General features: G+C 34.8%; 5 long non-coding RNA genes across 5 annotated transcripts; 4 read left to right on the top strand and 1 right to left on the bottom strand.

Moving 5' to 3' along the window:
• Positions 1-4,207: 4,207 nt before the first annotated feature.
• LOC140016950 (uncharacterized) lies at positions 4,208-5,704 on the top strand. Its single transcript, XR_011823238.1, has 2 exons — positions 4,208-4,492; positions 5,391-5,704. It is a non-coding gene; the product is annotated as an uncharacterized lncRNA (long non-coding RNA).
• A 4,174-nt stretch (positions 5,705-9,878) lies between these two features.
• LOC113715511 (uncharacterized) lies at positions 9,879-10,721 on the top strand. The gene is made up of 2 exons (XR_003453995.2): positions 9,879-10,073; positions 10,500-10,721. It is a non-coding gene; the product is annotated as an uncharacterized lncRNA (long non-coding RNA).
• Positions 10,722-14,923: 4,202 nt separating this feature from the next.
• Positions 14,924-16,942, top strand: LOC140016663 (uncharacterized). Its single transcript, XR_011822869.1, has 2 exons — positions 14,924-15,065; positions 16,639-16,942. It is a non-coding gene; the product is annotated as an uncharacterized lncRNA (long non-coding RNA).
• A 2,494-nt stretch (positions 16,943-19,436) lies between these two features.
• On the top strand, positions 19,437-20,538 carry LOC140017086 (uncharacterized). The gene is made up of 3 exons (XR_011823405.1): positions 19,437-19,592; positions 19,672-19,686; positions 20,312-20,538. It is a non-coding gene; the product is annotated as an uncharacterized lncRNA (long non-coding RNA).
• A 3,713-nt stretch (positions 20,539-24,251) lies between these two features.
• LOC140016956 (uncharacterized) lies at positions 24,252-25,238 on the bottom strand. Its single transcript, XR_011823241.1, has 2 exons — positions 25,031-25,238; positions 24,252-24,851 (listed from the first exon to the last, which is right to left on the bottom strand). It is a non-coding gene; the product is annotated as an uncharacterized lncRNA (long non-coding RNA).
• Positions 25,239-25,344: the final 106 nt, after the last annotated feature.

A 25,344-nucleotide genomic window follows, 5' to 3' on the forward strand; every position in this document is an offset into this window, starting at 1 on the left:
AAAGATGTATTGGCTTATGATCGCATGTTTTATTACTATTTTTCATGCATTTTAAATGGATTAAATATAAATATTGTTGAAAAAATTTTTGGTTTATATACTTTTTAAAAACTATTATTTGTTCATGTTTAGTTTTAATATTATAATCTTGTAAATGTTAACTTAGTTTTACAACTTAATAGTTATAGTAATTATATTAAGAAAATTAAGGAGTAATAAGTGAGATTGGGCTAAGCCTGATTAAGGCTCACAACCCGAATATTATGTGAGTTGAGTATGAGCTTCACATTTACGAATTCGAAACTCATAACCCGAAGCCCGAAAATGTTTCAAATTAAATGAGCTGAGTTTGAACTCATCAAAACCCGGCTCATTAGACCCGATTGACAGGCCTACAAAAGCGATGACTAATAAGTTCCAACTCAATCGCATTCGTAATTTGTTAGATCCAGAACTACTTCACTTGGTGATTGAATTATCTATTGAGAAACTTCATACCAAATGTTGTTAATTCGCTTTGAATTAGTTGAATTGCAAATATATGTAACAATTGAATTAGTTTATTGCTCCATTACTCCATTACAATCAGATGTTCACTTAACATCAAAATTAAATGCCACTTTTCCTACATCGTTTCAACTTCAGGGTCGGCAAGAATTTGTGTTAAAGTTGGGTCCATTATAGCATCTGCGAAGAGTAGAACTGGGCACGAATGTTTGGGACATGAAAATTGTGCTTGATAGAACGAATGGATTCGAGATCTCTGCCATCTATCCTTTTGGGTTTTCTACCATCCAATGTGGTGTGCGAATTATGATACCTACTATTGGGAGAAATAAGTACTTAAGTTTCTCATTAACTATTTCACAAGACTCAGAAAATGTTTATCTTCAAAGCGATCTTACATTAGCGTTGTGAAACACCCATAAAAAGGAAATGGCAAATTTCTCGCGCTAGTAATTAATTAGACAGAGGATACAAATTTAAAATAGTCAGGAAATGCACATAAAAGATTAATGGTTGAAATTGCATGCTAGAAGAAAATGGGAAGCAACGTTGTTTTACCCTTTCTTTCTAGCACGTAGGTTTGAAAGACCCCCAAAAATGGCATGGCACAACTGTGTTTAATTAATTTACTAGTAATTATCTTACAAAAGAAAATTTGACTTTGCAATTAGCTTCTTTATTTACTCGCACTAATAAAAAAAAAAGTATTAGTGTCAAATCTTTAAATATATATATATCAATTGACCTTAATGACTCTTCTTCTATTGAAAATTTTTAGAACGCTAAAATAGATAAACTTTGATCTTTGGCAGTAAACCAGAAAGAAATAAAGAAAAATAAAAAAGATATAATTATTAAACGAGCAGCATGCATAGTTATAAAAACGAAGAAACTAAATCAACACCGAACCGTCAATATAGCGTACAAGAAAGCAAAGATAATAATAAACAAATAAAAAGAGACATCAAAGGACTTGCCAAGAACTGGAAATTTTTTGTTCGGACGTTGTGATCTACTACCTAGGATGGCTTTCACGTTGTCCTCTGTTTACAAAGTGCTCATAACAACGTTGTACACGTTCAGTTGTGACAGTCAACAATTAATCTCCTAGTTAATAATATACAAATGTGGATACAAAGAATGGTTGAAGAAATTTTGGCACAACATAAAAGGACCGATAATACGAAAATTTACTTTGAATGTTGAAGATATACGGTAGACTTGGAAAGTCGAGTCGATGCAGGGACTTATTGTAATGTAGGCCATTAATCTTGAATTGACAAATACATCCATGTCTATAGAACGGTAGAGCCAAAATTTGTAGACTCGAGGTCTCTGAAACTGTAAGCTAAGTACATAATTTTGAAGCAGCGGCTAAAACTCGAGAAACCGAAATGTTTGGAAAAGCATGATCCCCGCAATTCATATTTATCTTGTAGTAAAAAAACAAAATTCAAAATTTTGCAGGAATACACTTTGATAGATGATCTTACATGTAATTTAAGTAACACCCTCTTGCAGTAATATTTCCATGAGTGGGTTTGGCATAGTTATTTCTGCTTTGAGATATAATGTGCTTGGAGACAATAATCACCAAGAAGTATGTTGTAGCGGAGCGTTTTGAAAGGCATTAATGGGGCGTGCCTTGAAGCTCGCCCTGAGGTGGGGTGTTAGTAAAATGTCCTGGGCTGTGGGTGTGAGGTGCAAGCTTTGTCGGACGTATGCCTGAGACTTTGGGGCGTACGCCTCAATCCCAAAGGCGCGTTTTTTAAGCCCCAATGCATGACGCAGTCGCTCAATGAATCTTCAGTATCCTTGTTTATATGTTTCAATCATGGGTTGGGTTTTGATTTTCAAAGAGTTTAATTTAAAGGAAAAGGATGTTGTATTCATAATCACAGGAAAAAATGGACTTTACAGTTGATTTATCATGAAGAAAAAAGGCCAATAAGTGATGGTGGAAGCTGACCGCCATCTCAATTGCAAGTTCAAAGTCGCAGCCACGATGAGAGGATGGGGAAGATGACAAGTCTTGAGATTTGCACTTTGACCCATTAAGATTTAAGATTTTTAGTCATATTATTTTGGCTTACTTTTAAACTTTAGCTCACATGTTATCTAAATTGTCATTAACCCAAGAAACTTATTTTATTTTTTATTTTTGCCATTTTATATAGTACTGCTACATTCCATAATATTAAATATCTAAACTTACTTTTAGTACAACTCTATAGTAAGGTATCATTTCTTTGTTTTTTTTAGGGATAGTTTCAGAATCCTTTCCTGAAGCTTCTAACTATTTCACTGGCCTCCTTTTAGATTTTAAAAAGTTACACTAACCCACCTTAAGATTTATTATGTTGTAGGATTTAGGTGCAACCAAGAATTAAAAAGTGATATTAGGAGAGAAAAAATAATATGATTCCACCATTGCTCCTCATCTACTAAATTGTTTAATTAATCTATTACCCGTCCAAACATTAAGAAAATACTGAAATTTGCTGTTTATCATCAGGGATTAAATCACATATGGCATCAAAAATAATATATCATTCTATATATTTTATTTAATAGAAGATCTAAATTGTTCTTTCAATTACAAACTCATTGTCAAACATGACCAACAACAAATAATCAAAAAAATATGTAACCAAAATATTACAAAGAGTGAATTTGAATACCATAAAAATCTTAGTAACTAACTTTAATACGTTGACATGAATATTTATGATGTTAATAATTATTCTCTATTATATTTTGGTTGCAAATTTTTTGATTATTTGTTGTTGATCGTATTTGATAATGAGTATTTAACTGAAAAGAGTAATTTGGATCTTGTATTAAGCAAAAAATATAATATGACATACTATTTTTTTGATACTATATGTGATTTGATCTCTAATAATAAATAGCAAATTTTAGAATTTTTCTTTAATGTGTGGATTGGTATTAGATTAATTAAATAATGTAGTAGATAAGGGACAATGATGAAATCATATTATTTTCTCTCTCCTAATATTACTTTTTAATTATCGATTGGGTCTAAATGTTACAAGAAAATTAACCTCAGTGGAGGTAAGTATAGTATATGAAACCTAGAGGAAGCCCAATGAAATTATCCCTTTGTTTTAAGTTGACTTTTATAGTGATTTAATACAACTTCAAGATAGGTTGGGAAAAAATTAAAGTTAATAAGAAATCGATTTTTAAGTATATAGAGTTGAATTGGTGCTATTATATTTCTTTACAAATATCTTTTATTATTTTTCAAATTTATATTTTTATGGACTATAACTTTGCGATATTGTGAGACAACTAGAGATTGTTTTTTAGATGATGATTTTTTTTTTTTGGAGTAAATAGAGTGGTTTGGGAGTATTTTTATTCAACAAAATGAGCAAAAGGGTAGGCTGGGGTTTTTAAAAATTTTGTTACACAAATAACAAAAGTAAGAAAAATAAATGATATTTTTAAAACCTTAAGGGTGTTAAGTGATATTAATAGAAACCCCGGGGGGAGGTTTATGATATTATCCCTTGAAAGAATTGGTCCCGAGCTCCCAATAGGAAAAATACATGATGGGATAAACATGCCTTAATTATAATTTTAGAATCCGGGAAAGTGAATGAACCTACTAGGAAACTTGATGGATTTAAGTGGCGATATCGACGGGAAACTACTTTACGCGGATCAACTTTGAATATGGAACCATTATTGTAGACTTGAGGAGAGAACTGCATCGGCGTCTATAAAACTACCGAAACCCAAAGTTTGTAACTCAGCAAGTGTAAGCTACATAATTTTGAAGTAGCAGATAAAACTTTTGTAGAAATAATTAAATGCTTGGAAAAGCAGCCTTAGGTGTGGTGCTAACCCTGTTGTGGGTGTTCATTGTCCTCGATTTCTTCCAAACGCCATTCGCAGTTCCACATGTGGTAATTCGGCCCAAGGGCGGCGGAAGCATTCGGGCCGCTGCTCCAGCCGGGTGAGTATCATTATTCTCGTTGTGCCTTTAAGTCTCCTGCTTCAACTTTTTACTCATCCTAGCTAGTACCAGGCAATTTTTCTTTAAAGCTTTTTATTGAGAAATTAAGTGTGTTTTCTATTCTAATTAAACAATTAAAAAAAACATTCAGATGGATCGCTTTTTCTTGTTAGATTATAACCATATAGGGGGTAAAATGAACAGTTCCCTTTTTCTTGTTAGATAGTCATACAGGGGGTAAAATGTGACGCAGGGTGGAGTTCAAGGGCCACCAATGTAATTTACCCTAAAATGGAGATTCCAAGACAGAAATTAGACTTCACAGGTTATGTTTTGTTCAATTTAAAATGGTTAATGCAATTCTTATAATTCTTTTCTTCATATAAACTCGTTGCAAATTTGAATTTGTTAAATCATATAGCTAAACTAAGTATTAAATTCCAAATTCTATCAAAACTGTCTGAATTTACAATAATTGAAGTAGTAGCTACACGAACCGTCTTACGAGGTCCTTCGTCCTTCCAAAACATATACTACGTGTGAGTTTTAAGAACTTCAGATGCTCCCCTTTCGAATGGTGTACAAATATGTTTTTTTTTTCCTTTTTCTGAGTCTTACATTTTACAACTAGCACTTTTTTCCCCCTTTTTTTGGGCGACAAATAGCAAGCAACTTATTAAGTGGGAAAAAAAATATTTGGTGTCTAATGTTATCTTGCATGTTCGTGCTGCCTTGAAAGTTTCCTTTTTGCACATTTTTGCTCCATGCACCGGCCCGTACATAGGCGTCGTAAAGCAAAGGACGCATTGTAGAATTTTCCAACTTATTATTAGACTTATTACATTTTGTTTACTGAGTTTTGCCATTTGTTTTACCGTATTATGTTGTAAAACTACAGGACCGTACCAACATGCCCGTCACCTCGGGATGGCACTCCACCATGTAGTCCATAGGGTTATTTCTGCTTTGTGATGCTCAGAAGACGAATTTCAATAATGAAAAGTAGAACCTGGCGGTTCTCTCTCTGTGGCACTTCTTCCCAAGTGGGGAGTTATAAAATATTCTGGCCTTTGGTTTGAATAATTTTGGCCCTTAATTCCTGTTTTGTTGGATTTCAAGAAGAATTATTGTTTTTGAAGCTTTTGTTATGTATATTTCCTTGAGTTTGCTCCCCAAAAAAGAAATAAAAAAATCCATTGAGTTTGTTTGTTATATAGAGAAGGATGGTGTGGCCGCGGGCAGCCGTGGAGGTGTAGTACTAGCGTGCAATAGGAGCAGAGCTCAATTCAATAAGGGAGCCAGTTGCAAGGACCAAGATGGAACGATGAAAAGAAAATATAGAAAAATGAAAAAAAAAACAAAAACAAAAGCACACAATGGATGTGTTTGAATAAGACATTAATTCAACGGCTTTGAAAAAAAAGACAACTGGCTGTCCGAGTTGAGTGAGCCCTCTTTAGGACTTAGTAGCAGCTCGCCTGCTTAGGCTAGTTATCCCACATCGATGAGTTGGGGGGGGGGGGGGTTTGGGTAGTTGATAAGTCTCCTCAGGAACCTCAAGAGTTGCCGGCTTTTGAGGTTTCCTGTGGATTTAGGTTTGTCAAATGCAAAAGTCTTCAACGGCTTTGAAAAAAAAGAATAAGACATTAATTATTTAGAATAATACTAATATATGTTTCATCATACTTTTAATTTATGAATTCAGTTCAATCCATAGAAGAAGCTGATGATACAGCGAAGCAATTACGAGGCTGGAAAAAAAAATCAAATTTTAACATTTTTAAGTAATTAGGCTAGTTAAAAAGAATAGTTGACATCATAAGAAAAAAAAAAGAAGAATATATTATGGTCTACTAGTTAAATAGAATTCAAAAGACAACCAAAAGAAAACTGTCTAGTGATTTATCAGAAATAAATTTCCATTTACTGCCTTGGCAAAGATTTTATAATCAGGCAAATTGTCCAAATCTTGATAAGGAAGTATGCAACCTTTGGTAAAGGCATTGACTAGTCGGGGTTTGCTATCCATTACTCCAGTTGCAATCGGACAAATTCCATCCTGGCCCGTAATTGAGGGCTTCGTGTGTGTTGTTTGGACTATTATTTTACGTTTCGTTGGGGGCTAGATGGGTTTGGTGAAGTTTCCAGCCCAAATAGTTTATTTTTTTTTAAAAAAAAAGAAAAACAGAAATTACTAAGGGCTCGTTTGGATTGTTATTTTTTAAAGTTTTTGTTAAAAATATACTGTAGTGATTTAATGTACGTGAAGTAAAAAAAAAATATATATATATATATATATATTTCCGAAAAATATAAAAATTTTTCTGTGAAAAACCCCAATTCAATGTAATTTTAATATTATTAGGTTATTTATGGATTATCTCACATTGCTTGTGGAAAAAGACTATGTCTTACTTTATAAATATCAGGGAAATTCCCTCTTGAACTGACTTTGGGTGACAATGACCAATATCATATAACAATTGACAAGCAAAGTCTTCATAAAGTAGAGGCGTGACAAACAGTTAAACACCATTATTCCAGCGCTCATTTTGGCAAATCCCAAGCTTGCAAAGTTGTCTGCGCAAGCAAGGATCCCTTTCCTCCGTATATGATGATGATCATCATCATCATGTTTTAACAATATTGTACATGAGAGGGAAAACAAATATTTGACCCGTTAATTGGAGCTGAAAAATCGAGTATACGAGAAATATTAGAGATCTAATGATGTAGTTTACGATTTAGTACGTTTTCCAAGACTTCAAGTCGTGTGGATAGAATTCCACGTATTCAAAGTCTGGGGAGATTAGGTCGGGACGACAAATCACAAGTTGGATTTGCTCGGAGAATTGACCCTTTATTTGATCGATTCGTCGTTGTTTGTCAAGTAGATGGACCGATTGGACGATCATATACGCGTTTTTAGCTACAAAAATGGTGGCAAATGAATAGTGTATTTTTTTTCAAAAGAAGATAGGAAGGTCATAAACGCTGTACATAATCAGGTACATAATCAGTTTGACAGGTTAATTAAACTACCTAATATATACACTTTTTATGCTGTCATTTGTGATTAGTTCTCTGATCACTGGTAAGGGCTTTAGTATTCAACAACATCCTAGTTAATTAAGAAGGATTTCCGATGAGTTCAGGAGGAGTCTAACAGAGGCCAAAAAGTTGACAATCGGATCAAAGACGAGAAAAAAAATTTTATGAAGGTCGAATGCCGAAGACTACCGGACTCCGTCAAAGGATGACACGTCAAATGCAGATTGAGTATGAATATTCAAATGTGAGGAAGATATATAGGTTAATTTCCTAGGTCTAAGGTGTTACATGAACAGCAGAAGGAAGAATTCAGTCGCAATATTTCTGGTTGAGACTTTGTCAGCTCTAATTAATACTGGTTCGTGCCACATTTACTTGCCCCTATCCACCCATATATATATATATGAGCTGATGAGCATAATTACTTGATCGAATGTAAAGAATTTAGTAGCGAGCAATTAAGGCCTAAATATTCAGAATTGATTTGAGGAAGCTTCGGATCGATACAGGGGGGAAGGAAGGAGGAATGGGTCGGAAAGCAACAATTGCTTGGGTGCTCAATCTGCTGTGGATTGTCATTTTCTTTTATATATTCGAGATTTCAGCTGCTCGAAAATTGTCTCAGTCCGCCCTGTGAGTATTTAAGATTCTCGGTTGTCTTCCTTTTTAATTGATTTTCAAGTGATTTTTACCTGACCTCGTAGTAATCGATTTAAGGAAAAGAAAATAAAGTACGTGCCCTCAAAATTTTCCCGGCCAATTTTGGACCCAATTTGGTGCTGCTGCATGTACTACCACTTTGCAAAGTTTCAAGAAATACAATAATATGCTTTGCTTTTAAGGATTACTTCATTCTTTGTGCTTATGATCCACTTCTGAAATTACAGAGTACCGAGAGACGACTCTCCTCGAGGCCCTCATCCTTAGGACGAAAGACTCTCTCTCTCTTCTCTGCATTGCGAATCTCCGGCCATGGGAAAACGATCAATCAAAGCCAAAGGAGAAAGTAGAACGATCAGAATGGATTGCTTCAATAACAAGTTAGAATTATGAATTCAATTGTACAAGAGTTGCAATTTCATTAATTTGTTCATTTTTTTTAACCGGTCCATGAAGTTTACTACGCTGTACCTGGATTAATGAAGCTTCTTAAGTACCCAATTTGTGAGATAGTGATCTGAAACAACTGTATTCGATGCGACTTCTATGCCTTACATTACCATTAACGCATCCAGATTCTTGACAATTGCAATCAGAAAATTTCGGTTAAGACTTCTACAGAAACAAAAAGTACTAACTAGAAGTTACATGAAACGGTTTATTCCTTAATTAATTTACTTTCTCGACATTCACTTTTAATACTTCAAGTCTTTGAAAAATATTTTCATTCGTAACCAAGATTTTTCTTGTGCATCATGACATTTGCACAAAGCGCATTTTCTTTCTTTCTTTCTTTCTTTTTTTTTTTTGGAGGGCTAGTTTACCGTAGCAAAAGAGTATAACAAAAAACAAAGGATGCTAATTAAACGATAATATTGTTTGCTATCAATACAAATCTGCTCGATGGATGCTAAATAATACAGGGACTTCATTAGAGGAGTGAGCACCTGGTGAGATTAAGTGCAAATAGTTAAACCATTTGCAAATCAAGTTGAACCCGCCTTTTTTTTTTTTTTTTAGGGAAACTTGAAAGGAGGAAGGGAGGAAAAGAATGGAATACCTTTAACAAGAAGGGAAACTTGAAAGCAGTGATACAAGATTTCTCGAGAAATATCAGCAAGAAGTCTTGGGGAACACCTTCAGCAAGAAGGGATAAGCATCTACCATATTTATTTGTTAAATAAATTGTGTAAGCATGTAAAATTGCTTATTACAGAACCACACAAAATGAAAATTGATTTACATATTGTGATCTATTTAATATCTAAAATAGACTCTATACTGTTCTATGTTTCAAAATTCAAACTATGAATAATAACTTTATCCACATTAAAGTAAGTAGCTAGTGACATTTCAACAATCTTGTTGGTCTCCATATACTTGCTAGAAACTGTTCATACATCCTTGTCAACTTGACGAAACAACAATTTTGTTAATCTTATCATTGCAATATTCAAATTTGTTTAATCTGTCAAGAAAATATATAAATGTAAACTTCGGTGAATGTTCGAAGAAATTTTGGCTCATGAGAGCACCAACTACGTGCCTTATAGTTTAAGCAAATTGACTTTGAAAGTTGAAAAGATACAGTAGACTTGGCAAATCAACCTAATTTAGGCCATTAAATCTTTCACTAAAGAAATGCTTCCACGCCTATAAAACGTAAGCCAAAATTTGTAAGCTCATAGGCCTAAAACAGCTAGCTACATAACTTTGAAGCAGCAGATAAATCTTAAGAAGACAAAATGCTCGGAAAAGCAGTGCCCTTAGGTGTGGTCTTCACCCTATTGTGGGTTGTCGTTCTCTTACTTTCCTTTCAGACACCAGTCGCACGTCGGCTCGTTGCTACTCAAATGGAATGCCATAGGGGGTGAGTATTATCCCTAGTTCTACTCTCTCTTTTCAGACCTTGTTATACCTAATCTACCCACTCAATGAATGGATTTTAGTAATTGCTTCAGAATTGAAAATGCGATTCATCACCTTGATTCATTCTCATTTCTTGAAGAATATAATCATTTGGTAATTGGTGTAAACAACTGATATTAACTACTATACAATTTTTTCACAAAGGCGGTAGAAAATAGAAAAAAAAAATCGCTTCCTACTCTCCTTCCTGGCAAGTATCGAGCAACTTTTTTCATTTACAATGCTGATTGGAAAAAAATCAATTATGTTTTCATTTCAATTAAACAGCTTTAATCGTGCTTCGGAAATTTGCTACTGATTAGATTTACGTACGTATACTATCTTCTCACATTTGTTTTGCTGTGTTATCTTCTCAAATTAACTACAGAGGAGTAGACCCAGGCTGCTCTCCTCGCAGTCCACATGGATCACCTCCATAGGGTTGTTGGCTAATGAGCATCTCCAAGATCTCGTCCTCACACCTAGTGGTTTTCGACCTGGTTCTGCAGCAATTTGCTGTACAGTTGTATTCGCTGTATTCTGGATACATTTAGAGTTTAAGAATTGTATATTCAGATGAATGAGAGGTTAACCTTTCTTCTTGTATCAAGTTCGTTAATCAGTGTCATAATTTAGATACTACTACGGTAAGAAAAATTTCCCCATCTTGCTGCGATATTTTAGATTCTTCAAGATATTGCGGAAAAATTTTCAATGTCAGAAAAACTGAATAATAAAAATTTATTTATTGGTTTGTGGGCTGGGTTAATTGAAGTTCATGGGGTAAAATAACTTATATAGCATGGTCTGATCAACAGAGAAAAGGAATGGGAAGGAACAAATACTACAATTCAGAATTTTGAATAAAAGTTAAAATTGAAAACAATGAAATAGTCATTTTAAGTTTTGGACTTTAATCAGCTTGAAGGTCATTTAGGCCTTGAGGAGTTTTTGGTAGTAATTAGTAGGGGTGTCCAAATTTAAAACTAAAAAGTAAAAATCAGTTGATTTTATCTAGATCAGTATTGGATAGCGGTAAAATGGATAACTAAAAAATTGATTCATATCAAATCTTTAAAGTTTGGAAATAAATATTAAAATTTGATTACCTAATTCTCGGTTAGCGGCCAAATGAATTTCATACTTTAAGAACTGAGTGAATGAATTCCATACTTTAGGAGAGCAAAATATCTAAAATTAAAGTTTAAGAATTAAGCAAAAATTAGTCTTTCTTTATCTACTAGCATCGATAAAAAAATCAATAGCGTATTCCACTTGACCTTAAAGACTTCTTTTGTTGAAAATTCTCAAAAGGCTAGATTAGATATATTCTGATCTTTGCGAGTAAATGAGAAAGAGTTGAGAGAAATGAAAAGGAAAAAAATAGCTTAACCAGCAACATCGACAGTAATAAAGGAAGAAGAAAACTAGAGTTAATGCTGAAATCGCCAACGGGTAAGCAAGAAAGAAATGCCAGCCGAAGCAGCAAATCAAAGACCATTGAGACATCAAAGGGATTAAAACATAGCATAATCCATTGGCTCAAATAATTAAGGAATGAACACGCTGCCTAACAGAAAGTTTATATGTAAATTTCATTGTCTACAATTATTTAATGATAGCCGATGTAAGTATCTCAATAAACCTTCAATTCAAATGGAGTTTAGTAAGCAGTGGGCTAATGGCCACTCCAAACCTTACAACGAAGCAATCCTTTCTCCTTCTAATATTTTTTGGAAGGAAAAAAAAATGAAAACCAATGTAGCACGAGGAAAAATTCAACCCCCACCTTCTTTACTTATTCAAGTATTTAGCACCCAAAGTTTGAAATATGCATGTCCTGTAATATATTTTATTCATTGTTGCAAGGAACCGTGGGGAAGGTGAAGTTGTCAAAATCTCTTTCCTCATACTGCTTGAATAAACTATTTACCCAAAATTAAAGTAGTACAAGCATCATTACATACAGGAAATAGATATTGCGGCAGTCAATTTGTGACGAATAAGCCATATTTTATGCCGCCCGTGTGAAACAGAAAAGAAGTGAAAGTCGCCATTGCTCTACCATGTTGCTTGAGTGTATATATATATACGAGGAAAAACTATGGCTTCATGGTAGAACACAGATGTGCCGGAGTGGCTTGGTTAATAATCAAGAACAATGGATCAGAGAGCAGTATTTCGAATCCTCTACCTTCTGTTTCTGTGGATCGTCGTTTTTTTCTACTTCTTCGAGACACCAGAAGCTCGAAAATTGTGTCTCAAAAGTGGCCGGTGAGTTTTCGGAAATTGTATCTTCTTCTTCTTTACTTTTTTTTTTTTTTTTTTAATTTCTTGGTTGTGGTTCACACATAGAAATCGAATGGTCTATCCACGTTTGGGAGGGGACGTTTTCATAAAGTTATTCTAATACTTCTCCATTTTGCACCACTTTTATATCCTCGTACTTCTCTTAGTTTCTTTTCTGAAGCCGCCTTGTTTGGATTGCTGTTTTCCGTAGAAAAATTACGTCGTTTTCCGTAATCACATTTTCCTATTACCTTTTTCTCTTACATACATCAAATCGTTACAGTAATTTTTTCATGAAAAATACAATCAAACACAACCTGAAGGATACATTTCAAATATAAAAGATTTAGACAATAAGGAAATATTCAGAATACCAGATTGGTTGAAGCTAATATAAATGAAGAAAAGATCGTATACTTGTTACAAAAGCAAGTGAAATTGACATTTACTTTATTGGTTTGGTTACATTTTCATTTTTGTTGAATTTGCAGGGTACCTACACCAGGCTCTCCTCAAGCTCCACATTTGCTAAGGCTATCCCAGACTTTGGAAGGAGAAATTGGATGCCTAAAACAGAATGACTGTTCTTCTTCTTCTTCTTCTTTCTTTTGGTCTTAAATCTAAGCAAATGTAAAATCTAAGCAAATAAATTAGAAGTTTTTTATTCAAATCTTGTTGTTTTCTCCCCGTTCTAAATCCTATCCTTCCCCTATAATTAAAAAGAAGCTATATATATATATATATATATAGCCATATCCATTACCAAAGTTAGGAGCTTGCTATTTCTGTTATTCATCACAATGTCCGAAGAACTTGTTGCGATATCGGAAACAGGCAACGAAATCAAATTAGGTCCATTGAAATTGGGCCTAGCCCTACCGATCCGTATCTGCCCATTAACACCGGGTGGATATTCAGTTTATATCCGACCCGAATTTGGGAGAATCACACTCATCATGTTTCTTTGCCACAACTAATCAATTTTTTCGTATTAAAATATAAATTAAAATTTTAAGCGCTGAAAAGCATTAATTGGATTATTGAGATTGACATAATTGTCCTTTAGGTGCTCCTGTTAATCAAGAGGCCGAGCAATACACAAGCTAGGACAACTACACTTAAAAACAGGGAATAATCAATTGTTGTGAAATGCATTAATTGGCCAAGAATAATAGCATTCTTTTTGTCCAAGAATAATAGCATTAGAAATTAACAAGAAAATAATGCAATGCAACTTAATCATGTCGCCGGTTCCAAAAAGATTTGGATAGAAAAATTTCAAATTGAAGCCCCCTAAAATTCTGGCCCCGTTTGGCAAGTGAGTTTTTCGAGTGTTTGTCTAAAATCTGACTGTAATTTATTGTAGAAGTTGTAGAAAAAATTTGGAAGTGTGTAAATTTTTGGATATTTTGAAGTGTATAGTTTAAAAATTTTGAGACATTTTTTAAAATTACTGTAGTTAAAATTGCTAAAAACCTTGTAACAGATAAACTTGACCAAAAACTTGCTTGCTAAACAAGCCCAGTATATGTATGCCTACAAATTTGTTGGCGGGTGAATATGAAAAGAAGAACCACAAATTTCCCCGTTATTTGATAGTATTACACTAATGTACTTTCAGTTGAGGCCTAAGACTTGACAGCATAACAGACCTGAAGGAGCTTAGAAAGTAGTAAAATGGTTGGAAAAGCAACCATTGAAGGCATCTTCAGTTCCTTGGTCTTGATGTGGATTATCATTTTGGTCCATGTTTGAATGTTGAGGTAATTGTGGTCAACTTGGTAGCTTGGAGTAGGTGAGTTACCACCAGTCAGGATTCCAAATCAAAGTGATTGACGAGTACTTTTGAAGACTTTTACCGACAGATATATAGCGGGTTTTAACATTCTATTTGAAACAGGCGAAGTTTTTGCTAACATAAACTGATTCAAACAAGCTACGTACGAGTTTATTACAGATAAAACATCGAAGAAAAAAAATCAAAGACTCGCGTGTGCCCAAGATCGGTAGTCAGACCTCAGGAAGACGGAAGAAAATGGGGGACAAAATGTACAGTTTTGGTGAGTGTTTTTGGTAAAAATGAAAAAATTGTACATTGAATCATTTTCCTAGCCAAAAAAAAAGAAGCACATGTCATTTATAGAAAATTAAAAAATGAATAAATAAGTAGCCCAAAGAAAATAATATTACTTAATAACATAATTTATACGGAGTAATTAGGACTAGGAGAGTTTGTCAAGGATTAATTGTATATCCAACATCGGAATAGTTTTTTAATGTCAGAATGCGAACTTAATAACGTTATACACATTAGTCTGTTAGAAAATGTTCATAATGTCATCTCATCCCCTAATTTCAATATTTAGACGCGTACACAACACTGCTGAAGAAATTTCTGCACGCAATTTGACTTAGAATGTTCAAAAGATGAAAGTAGACTAGGGAATTAATTCCAATGGACTTCTGGCAAAATGCCTATAAAACTGCAAATAAAGTGTAAGCTACATAATTTTGAAGTAACCCGTAATACTTGAGAAAACAAAATGCTTGGAAGAGCAGCCTTTGGTGTAATCTTCACCCTGTTGTGGATTATCATCCTATTCCACTCATTTGAGACGGCTGCGGCCATTCGATTCTTCAATAATTTGTCATCACCATGTGGGAGGTGAGTATACTTTTTACTACTTTATTTTTATTACATGCATGTTGGTTGGCTTTGTGTAGAGGTGGCAATATGGATAAATGGTTCATAATTGGTTTTGACTTAATGGATGGTGGATGAAATTTATCCAATCCATTTATATCCATTTAATAAATGGATCTAAATGGATGGATCTAAATGGATTAAATAAAAACCAATTATCCATTTACAATCCATTTAAATATTTTTGTTACTTTTTTTTTGTATTACCATTTCTTGTAAATTCAAGCCACAAAATACCACCGATGTAAATTCAAGCAAAATGAACCTTCATTTCACTAAAAAACTATCTGAAATTATTATTATTATTATTATTATTATTATTATATATATATGTATATATATTACATATTACAGAGTAGCCATATATTGCAAACTAGCCCAAACAATAGAAGTCCTGCTGAATCAGGCATTCTGGCTCTCTCTTCTTCTTCTTCTTCAACGTTCTCAGGGGAATTTCATCAAGCGCTTCATAAACATAATAAGCAGAGTGCTAGTCACAACACCTTCATGAATTGCCAAACAAATTCGTCTTGTTTAATGAATCCCGACCCCAAATAGATATTGCGAGCTTGTAATATAAAAATGTAGAGAAAAAAGAAGGGAAGGAAACGGAAGGAAATGAAGAAAGGAAGTGGGGAGGCTGAACCGCAAATTCTGTGGTGCCAGGTTACTATTCACGGGGACGGCTTTTTCACACTCCAACTGCAATTTTATGATGGCTCCTTTTTTAGTCATTTCCTTTCCCTCTCTTTTATTTGGTTTTTAAGTAAATGGATATATATGGTTTTTGTGGATAATCCATATAAATCCATTTAATTTAATGGTTTTACTTTAATCAACCATTTAAAACCAATACTATAAATGGATAATCCATTATCCATTTAATTATGGATTATATGGATGGATAAATGGATCTCAATCCAAATTGCCGCTTCTAGCTTTGTGTATGACCCTGGCCTCGCCCCGTTGCTTAAATTAGTTTGTTGATAACTCTCCCTCTCTCTTTTTTTTTTCTTTTATCTTGTTACATCACACGATCCCTGCAATTCAACTTTATATTGTAGTGAAAAAAAAAAAAGAAAACAAAACTGTGTATCTTGTAGTCATAATAGTCTCCAATCGATGATCTGATTATCCCCATTGCCTGTAAAGTGCCTTTTGCCCACCCCATGAATGATTTGGCAACCCTGTTAGAATGTTTGATGACTTCTTTAGAATCCATCACCTACATTCATTCCCATTTTTATGAACATACCCTTTTGGTGTGCATAACGGATGTTAGCTACTACTATATATTTTTTATAGCAAATTTCTTTGACAATTTTTATTTCAGAAATTTAGTAATTTTCCAATTCAATTAAACAGTTTTAATAAACAAACATTCAAGACAGTTTCCTTTTCTGCGTTGGATAGCCATAAAAGTTATAAAGCCAAGGCCACATTGCAGGATTTTTATGCTCATTAGATTTACATGCATATAATACCACTAGTTTCTCACATTTGCTTAACTCTCTTATTTTTCCTGAAACTACAGCAGCGAAGACCCAGGCTGCTCTCCTCGCAGTCCACATCCGTAGGGGATTTTGCTAATTAGCATCTCCAGCACCTTGGTCCTTACAACTAGTGGTTTTCTCCAGTAATTTTAGTGAACAGTTGTTTGACAACTATATCAAATTCATTAATGGGTGTCACAATTTAGATTCTTGCTGCTGTGTGGTAAGATAATATTTTCCATGCAGAGTGCTGCTGTATTTCAGTTTCTTCAAGATATTAAAAGGGGTTTCTCTATACATGTCGGAAATGTGGATTGTATAAAGTTTTGTGTATTTTGTTTGTGAGCTGGAATTTGGTCTTTTCTTTTTAGGAAAAGGTAAAAGAAACGAGAACTAAAATTCAGAATTTTGAAATCAAAGTAAAGATTGAAGACAATGAATAGTCAGTTGACCATTACAACTGAATCGTGTCCCAGCTTCCAAAGACGATCCCCGGCCGGAAAAGAAAAATTTTCAAACGTAATGCTTGGAAGCCATACATATACAGATTTAATGTAGCATAATTTTACTCGTAACTTTTAAATACATACTGACGACTACTCATACGTACAAATTCATGTATAATATGAGTGTACATAATATTCCATATATTGGCCGTATATTGAAAGTAAAATATAACATTCATTAGCTTAAACCTGCTTCCACAGTGGTAAATCCCAGATTCCAAATCAAAATGATTGACGTTTAAACCAGGCCAAGTATTTGTTAAAATGAAAAATGATTCGAACTAACTATCTTCCGGTTTTCCAAAAATAAGAAAAATATATCAAAGACACATACATGCCCGAAATATGTAGTCAGAACTCAGAAAAATGAAAAAAACTGGGGAGAGTCTACAGTTTTGGTGAGTGGGTTTGGATCCATAATTTCGTAAAAATAGAAAAAATTTACATTTAATAAGTTTTATAATACAAAACATACATGTCGCATAAATAGCCCAAAGAAAGAATAGAGTGATGAAAAAGGACAATAAATTAATCGGAGTAATTAGATTCATGGTTGTGGTTCTTGAAGTACTTGGTGTGTTGCAACGCAATTATGTCCCAGCTTCTATAGTCGATTCAGCAAAGAAAATTTTCGAATGGAAGCTCCCAATAAAGCAACCATTGCCTATTCCACCTAAATGCTAGCTAGTACATTTAACAAAGTGTAAGAAGCAAAAAAAAAAAAATCACTGCCTCAAGGCCACAATTGGGCAGTCAAAAATTAAAATTTATTTGTGATCAAAATAAAAACTAAAATGGGAGTAATTAAACCCAATTCCCATATTGGTGTAATAAAAGAAATTCTAATTAGAGCCTCAACAATCCCTAATAGTTGCGAGGACAAACGTGCACGTTTACAGTACAATTTCCCTTGTGTGTGTGTGTGTGTATATATATATATATATATATATATATCAATTCTTGAAAGTTTGACCCAAATAGCAAATATAGAAAACGAAAAAGAAGATCCACCCATGGCTGCTGCGTTCCAGATGAATCACACCATTAGGTAAATTAAGGAATCGGCAATTCATCATGTCTTCAACCATTTTCACACCGTTCTTAAGGAGAGGAGAGCATTAATTGATAGCTAGACAAATGGTGTGTGTATGCCCACAAATTGTTTGTTAGATGTGAAAAGAATTAACGCCGAAATTGTTCACATTGATATGACCTATTGAGTCCAACAAATTGCAATGCTTACCACGTTTAATGGCCGGCATGCCTGTAAATGGAGAAATCAAAGGCCTAAAAAATGTTTAGTAGCTTAGATGGAAATCAGAATGGTTGGAAAAGCAGCCTTTAGAGCCATCTCCTGTGCCCTGTTGTGGATTATTATTCTCTTCCATCTTTTGTCGAGGTTGTGTTTTTTGTCGACAGTAATTTTGCGGTGCTTTTTTCATTTTGTTCTCATTTGGTTAATTCGTTTTCTTTTGGAAACTACAGGATACCCACAAGCTGCTGCTCCCCTCAGGGTCCTCAGCCCTAATCTTACCTCTGCGCTCCGATGAAGAGAAGAGGAAAAATGTAGTGTAGTTACTGTGGAAAGTGTTTAAATTAATGGGTGCAATAACTCTCATCATGCATTCGCATGATAGTTCAAGTGTTTGTGAACGAGCATCCAGTGAATTCTCCTTAGAAAAATCTATAGTTTAATTGTCTGCGTTAGAATCTATAGCAGGGGGGATCTTGCCAGCTACGTACCAGTTTTTCAATATTTGACTCGTAAATTATCAGTGTTAGATGGTCCGGATCAACGAATACAGGATCAAATGCCCCAAACTATGTTTCAAATGATGGAATTATTATATGTAGTTGGTTTAGCAAGTCTACGGATCAAAAGTAAAAAAACGCAAAATGAGAGAGAGTTGAATGCCAGCAGAGTACAGGACTCCGTCACAAGAGGGAACACCTAATCCTTGTTCGGAAAATCGGTTAGTTTCGTGGGATTCGATGTGAAACCAGTAGCAGAAGGAAGAATTAACATTGAAAAGTCAAGTTTCTGCATTCGACAAAATTGGATGGATAAATAATCGAGAAAATGATCAAACATCCATGTCAATCCGTCAAACTAACCCTACCATCTTCCAATGAATGCCCGAAGAAATTTGGCAAGGGCGAAGACCTGACAACCGAGTAGTTTACACGAATGGACTTTGAATGGTGAAAGAGACACATTAGACTTGGCAAGTCAAGCCGATGAAGTCCTGAGGATATAATAAAAATGCAACCACGTCTGTATATATATAAGCCTGTAAGCCAAAATTTATAAACTCACAAACCTAAAGCTCTAAGCCACATAATTTTGAAGCTGAAGATAAAACTTAGGACAACAAAATGCTTGGAAAAGCAGCCTTGAGTGTTGTCTTGATCATGTTGTGGGTTATCATTCTCTTCAATTCATTTCAGACGCCGCTCGCAGCTCAACCTAGGAAACTTTGGCCTTTGCAGTGAGTATCATTATTCTTGTTTTTTTTTTTTTTTGTTTTATATTCCGAGTATAATTATTCTTGTTTTTGGCCTTCTCAGGGGTGAGCATTATGGGTAAGTACCATTATTCTTGCTTTACCTACTCTTTTTACAGCCTCGTTATTGCTTAAATTTATATTATTGATAACTTTCAGTGACTCCCAGCCCAAAAAAAAAAGAACTGAAGCAATTATAATCCTGGAGCCACGAGGGCAGGAAAAAATTCGGGGAAAATGTATCTTGAGTAAATAAATAACCTACATGTGGGTATACATACATACATCTTTTCATATATATATAAAGCATGAAGCATGAGTTTGGTGTTTAAACTTTTATCATCTTTTATTTTTTTCAATTTTACTCTCACAAAAATAAAAACAATTTATTTTTTTTCTTAATTTGCACACACCCCTACATAACATACCAACGAAAACTTGGATGAACGGTTGAGAGTTTTTTAGGCCACTCCATGTGTGGATAGTATTTTGAGCAAATTTTTACTGACTATTTGTCTTCAAAAGAATGGAGACATGTTTCCTGAAAATATTTTCAGTCCAATCAAACACGCCTCTTATCTTTTCTTGCATGTTGGTGCCGGCGTGCGGGCATGTATTCCTCTTGGCTAACTTTTTTTTTTTTTTTTCTCGGCAAACTTTTGCTTTTCACAATTGTTTTACTCTGTTATTTCCTAAAACTGCAGATGGATAGAAGGAGGCGACTCTCCTCGCGGTCCACATCCATAGCGCTATTTCTTCAGATCAGGGACTTATAAGCAATTGCTTTATTACAAGAATCATTACACCTACTGGTTTTCTCTACCTGGTTCTACTGTAATTTTTTTTTTCTACAGTTGTATTCTCTATATTGCTAATACATCTAGAATTTGATAATTATATTCCAGATCAATAATATGTTATTTTCTGGTCACGTCAAGCTCGTTACATATTGCAGGCCAACCAATACAGTTGTCTTTTAGTTTTTGCATGTCCATCGATACTATCAAAGAGAAGTGGTTTTGGCAAGGCTTGAGAAGCTACCGAATCGTGAAATATAATTTCTGAAATTTATTACTTTCGAAATAGATCAGAAAGCAAATCTAATTTATTCGTAACTTTTGGATGCATGCTAGTGCATACCACAGCGATCTATCATATTATTTGAAAGCAATGTAGTTTAAGAAAACTCAAGGCTGTAGTTTACAGCATATATCTCACAGAGACAAGTTTAAGAAGCCTGGGGAAGCTGCAACATCATCACTCTTAACTCTCAAAATCTGTCAATTTTTAAGACAAATTCTGAATGCTACTCTAATCCATTTTATAACTAACTTTTGAAAAGCCCACCGATGCAGCATGGTAAATTACTAGTTTTTCACTTTTGACTCGCAAATGATCAATCTGAGAAACGGAGTGGATCAATCAAAGAAATCAAATTCAACTAGTTATTATACGGTTAACTGAGTTAGTGTAGAAATATCGGGAAATGGTAGTTTGTTAGACCCATAATGATATATAAAATGAGGATAAACGTGTATATACGAGAATGAAACTTCAAACACACTACTGTTCTTGAAGACGTACTTAAATGTTTGGGCAGACTGAGTTACGTAGTATGTACATTATTTATGTTGCCAGTTAAGATGATAAGTGGTAAGGGCATTTAGCATTTTATAACGTCTTGGTTAAACGTCAGCTATCCACGTTTATATCTACTCCTACTTCTATATTATGAGGAAAAAAATAGACCCAACTAGATCATTAGAAATTGAAAGGGACTAAATCACCTTTAAATTAGACGGATGTCCTGTGGAGCTCATTGAATTTGAAAAAGTCACGTAGAGTGGCAATTAATGACAGGACAATCCACGATTTTCTTTTTTTTTTTTTTTTTTTTGTCGACACAGGGGTGTCCGGATCAAGATCCGAAGGCGGCCCAACTAATCCCCTGCGGTCCGGGAGGAGAGGCCCCATCCCCCCGAACACGGTAACCCTGCACGACTCGAACCCTGGCAAGCGCTCCTAAGGAGACGTACGCTGCCAGATGAGCTGCCCAGGAGGGGCGACAATCCACGGTTTTCAACTGAATGAAACTTGTGCGGTCTCTGCTAAAATGAAGGTACCAATAATTTCTCAAGTGGGGCTGCGATCATTCAATTTTTCATTGGTTACGTTACAAAAATACAATAAAAATTGAAGTTTGAAGTTTCAACAAGAGGATTCTTAATTCAGCCCTCCAAGCTCAAAAGCTGCGTAATTTAGGGCCGTAATCAAATTTCATCAATCATCTAATTGATGAGTAGTCTGTAAGAGTCTTTACTCTTGAATGCATGTTTGAAAGGATTACAAGGATATTATACGGACGCCAAAACCATATCCAAAACTAATCTCAGACGGGATTAGTATCCCCTGCCAATTAATCCTATGACGAAACAATTCGTGGTCCGCATAAACAAACTAACTAAACGATAAAAATGTTTATAATCCCGGATTAACATTATTCTTTTGTGGGAGAGAGTAATCGGCCAGAGAACTTGAAGGACTAGTTGATCAATGCTCGTCAGAGACGTTCGCATTTTGGCTAGTTTATCAATGGCTTTGCTTACAGGCTGAGAGAGCGGGTTGAACTACTGTCACCGAAATCATCATCTATAGGCAACTAACCAACCAAAACAAAAAAACAATTAAAGAAAGATCAATTGCTATGGTAGATTGTCTTTTTTTTTTTTTTGGGTTGCTATGGTAGATTGTCTGTGTAAAAGTGTAAAACTCATACAAGATCTGATCTTCTACTCCGCACCCCAGCGCTTGAAACACAAATAGCTCATATTTGTTTGCAGACTTGGTTGCCATATATAGGTAATGCTGTCAATCAATTTCGGTTATTGACTTGACTGTAGTAAACGAACGTCTTTTGTGGCTGTATTTATTGCTCTGTTTTCAAACTCGGACCGGACCGGCCGGTCGAACCGGTTGAACCGGGAACCGGCCAGGTAGCCGGTCCGAGTCACATTAGAAAACCGGAAATTTAAAACCCGGTCAAAGCCGGTCAAAAACCGGGTTTGACCGGGTTTGACCGGGAAAAAACCGGTTTTTCCGGTTCAACAGTATTTTTTTAAAAAAAAAATTCAAACTTTTTAATATTATGTTTTGACCCCCTAAATTGTTAAAACTTATTGATATACCTCAAATATTTGATACTTTATAAATATTGTCCTAAAATTTGATGTTATTTTTCAATTAAATTCATAATTTTAATTCTAAACTTGTTAATATTTATTAAATAATATAAATTGCTACTTGATTGTTCTAATTTCTTTGTATTTTCTTGTTAAATATATTTGAAACATCAAATATATATGAATATGCCTTTATTAATATCAATATATTATTAGATATTATATATATAACATTTTAATTTTAAAATAATTTTTATTTATGACGTCATCCGGTTCGACCCCTATCGACCCCCGGTCGAACCCATTGACCCCTGACCCCTGACCTCGGCCGAGTCGCTATCCGGTCCGGTTCTGAAAACATAGATTTATTGGAACCAAACTGAACGCCGGCCAGCTCCACTGACAAGGAACTTATCATCATCTTTGATTCATCACCATTCTTTAGGTGTAGCTATGACTGACCAAACTGCAACAAATGTTGCCAAAACGCATGAGGATGTTGTTTCAAGTGTGCTCCTTTTATTTAGTTTGAGAAAACAAAAACATGACTAGCAAAAGAATTTGCTCTTATGCGTTCAACATATGTCAAGATTAAACACTCCTTGTATAATTATAATTCTGATTAAGCCTTTACTTGTTATTATAAAGTTTTCCACAATCAATACATATCATCTAACGTTTCGGAAAAAAAAAAAGAAAGATAGATAATTGTGAAGGCCAAAAGTTATCATGAACAATAATTTAGTAAAATAATTAGTCTGATAGTTTCTGCATTATACGAATTTACTGAATTATGATCGACAGATACACAACCGCTTCATAGATTTAATTTTCTATACACACTTGTACACAATTACATTTATTTCCATTGCATGGGCTCGGTTTTATCTGGGCTTAGCTTCGATTGGATCACTCTCGGCTCAGCTTCAATTTGTACGGGAACATGTCATGTCCGATTTTCTTTGCCCTGTTCAGACTTCAGACGTGACTACGCCACAATTGCGTCATCATCTCGTGGAGGGAAAAAATCAATATGCAATCACATGATTGACACCATGTAATTTACAACAAGAGGCAAGAGGCTATGCAGCTTTAGTTTGTGCCACATCAATTGTCACACGTATTAATCAATTGGCTGGATGGATGTTTCTCGTGGGTCTCACCTTAGATTGCTCGTTTGGGCCGGTGTGTTCGGTGTTACCTCTGCGTGTCTGTTCATTGTTTGGATGTATGTGTTTATTTCGCTTCGGTTAAAAAAAATTATCACACGTATTAGTTTCTTTCTTCTTTGGAGCCAGCCAATTAAGTTGAGAGTGATGAATCTTTATTGATGGAAAAGAGATGTGATATAATAGGTTTTAAGTTGTCCATGGCCGCTGATAAACAAACATTTGCAAATTGAATCATCCTTTCGTAAAATTAATTAAAATATGATCGATCAGAGAATGTTGTGGTGCCTCGAAGATATTTAAAGCACTTCTAGAGAATGAATGATCTTTCAAGTTATTAAAGTCTACACTATGGTGCCCCCAAAAAAGAAAAGGTCTACAGCATACGATGGTTGGTGGGTAAATACAGATTTTCCAAAGATATACGACTACAAAAAGTACGGACGTTGTCCTCAACATGTTCTGGCTCGTTGCGGTGCTCAAGAAACAAACCTGCTATTATGGCATATAAAAAAGAGAAAGAAAAAAAAAAAAAAGGGCCCAAGTGAAAAACTTGTGCTAAAAGGGGAAAAATTATTTTGAAAAAAAAAATTAAACAGCCACCCCTCCTTACATAAAATTGAAAACCTCATTTTTGTGATGCCCAATTAATTACTAGGTAGGGGGTCGCCTTTGCTGGCTGCAAAAATTGGAATAACTACAGGGTCGATTTTGATTAGCGCTGGAGATGCAATTCGCGTAGCGAACACTACGGCAGATTGGCCTAGGCTGTAATGCCCGGTAAGTCATGCTTCGTCTGCCTCTAGGAGCAGAGTTAGCAGGAGGAGAACTTACGCCAGTTGCCCTGCCAGCAGAGGGCGAAGGACTTGGATGCACTCCAATCATTCTACCCCCACCTGCCAAATACAAAAATTTACTAGTATTACAGTAAAGATTAGATATTAATATCAAAAGGGCTAAATCCATGCACTTCAATTTCCTAAACGTGAAATGTTTTCGATTAAAATATACTCGCGGTTAAGCAATAAACCAAAAAAAAAAAAATGTAAACAAAAAGATGTACTAGTATACTTACCACTGCAGAGAGCGGGTTGGGGTAAAATCATGGAAATCATCAAAAGCCAATAGAAGATGAAAATAGGAGGAGCAAAAGTCTTCCTCTTGCTCATCATTATATTGTTTATTTCTTCCATCTGAAAACTCGTTCTGCAAGCTCCAGTGTATACTACTTACTAATATTGGTTTGTGATTCTTCTATTCGGAGAAAGATTTAAAAGGAAAAGCTACGTGGACCGTATGAAAAACTCCGAAAGACTTGACGGTCTTTTCTGGCTGCTATTATTATGTTATCTTGAGTCTTGACCCCCCCCCCCCCAACAAATACGTTAA

The sequence above is a fragment of the Coffea arabica genome, chromosome 11c (assembly GCF_036785885.1).
Source record: "Coffea arabica cultivar ET-39 chromosome 11c, Coffea Arabica ET-39 HiFi, whole genome shotgun sequence".
NCBI lineage: Eukaryota > Viridiplantae > Streptophyta > Magnoliopsida > Gentianales > Rubiaceae > Coffea > Coffea arabica.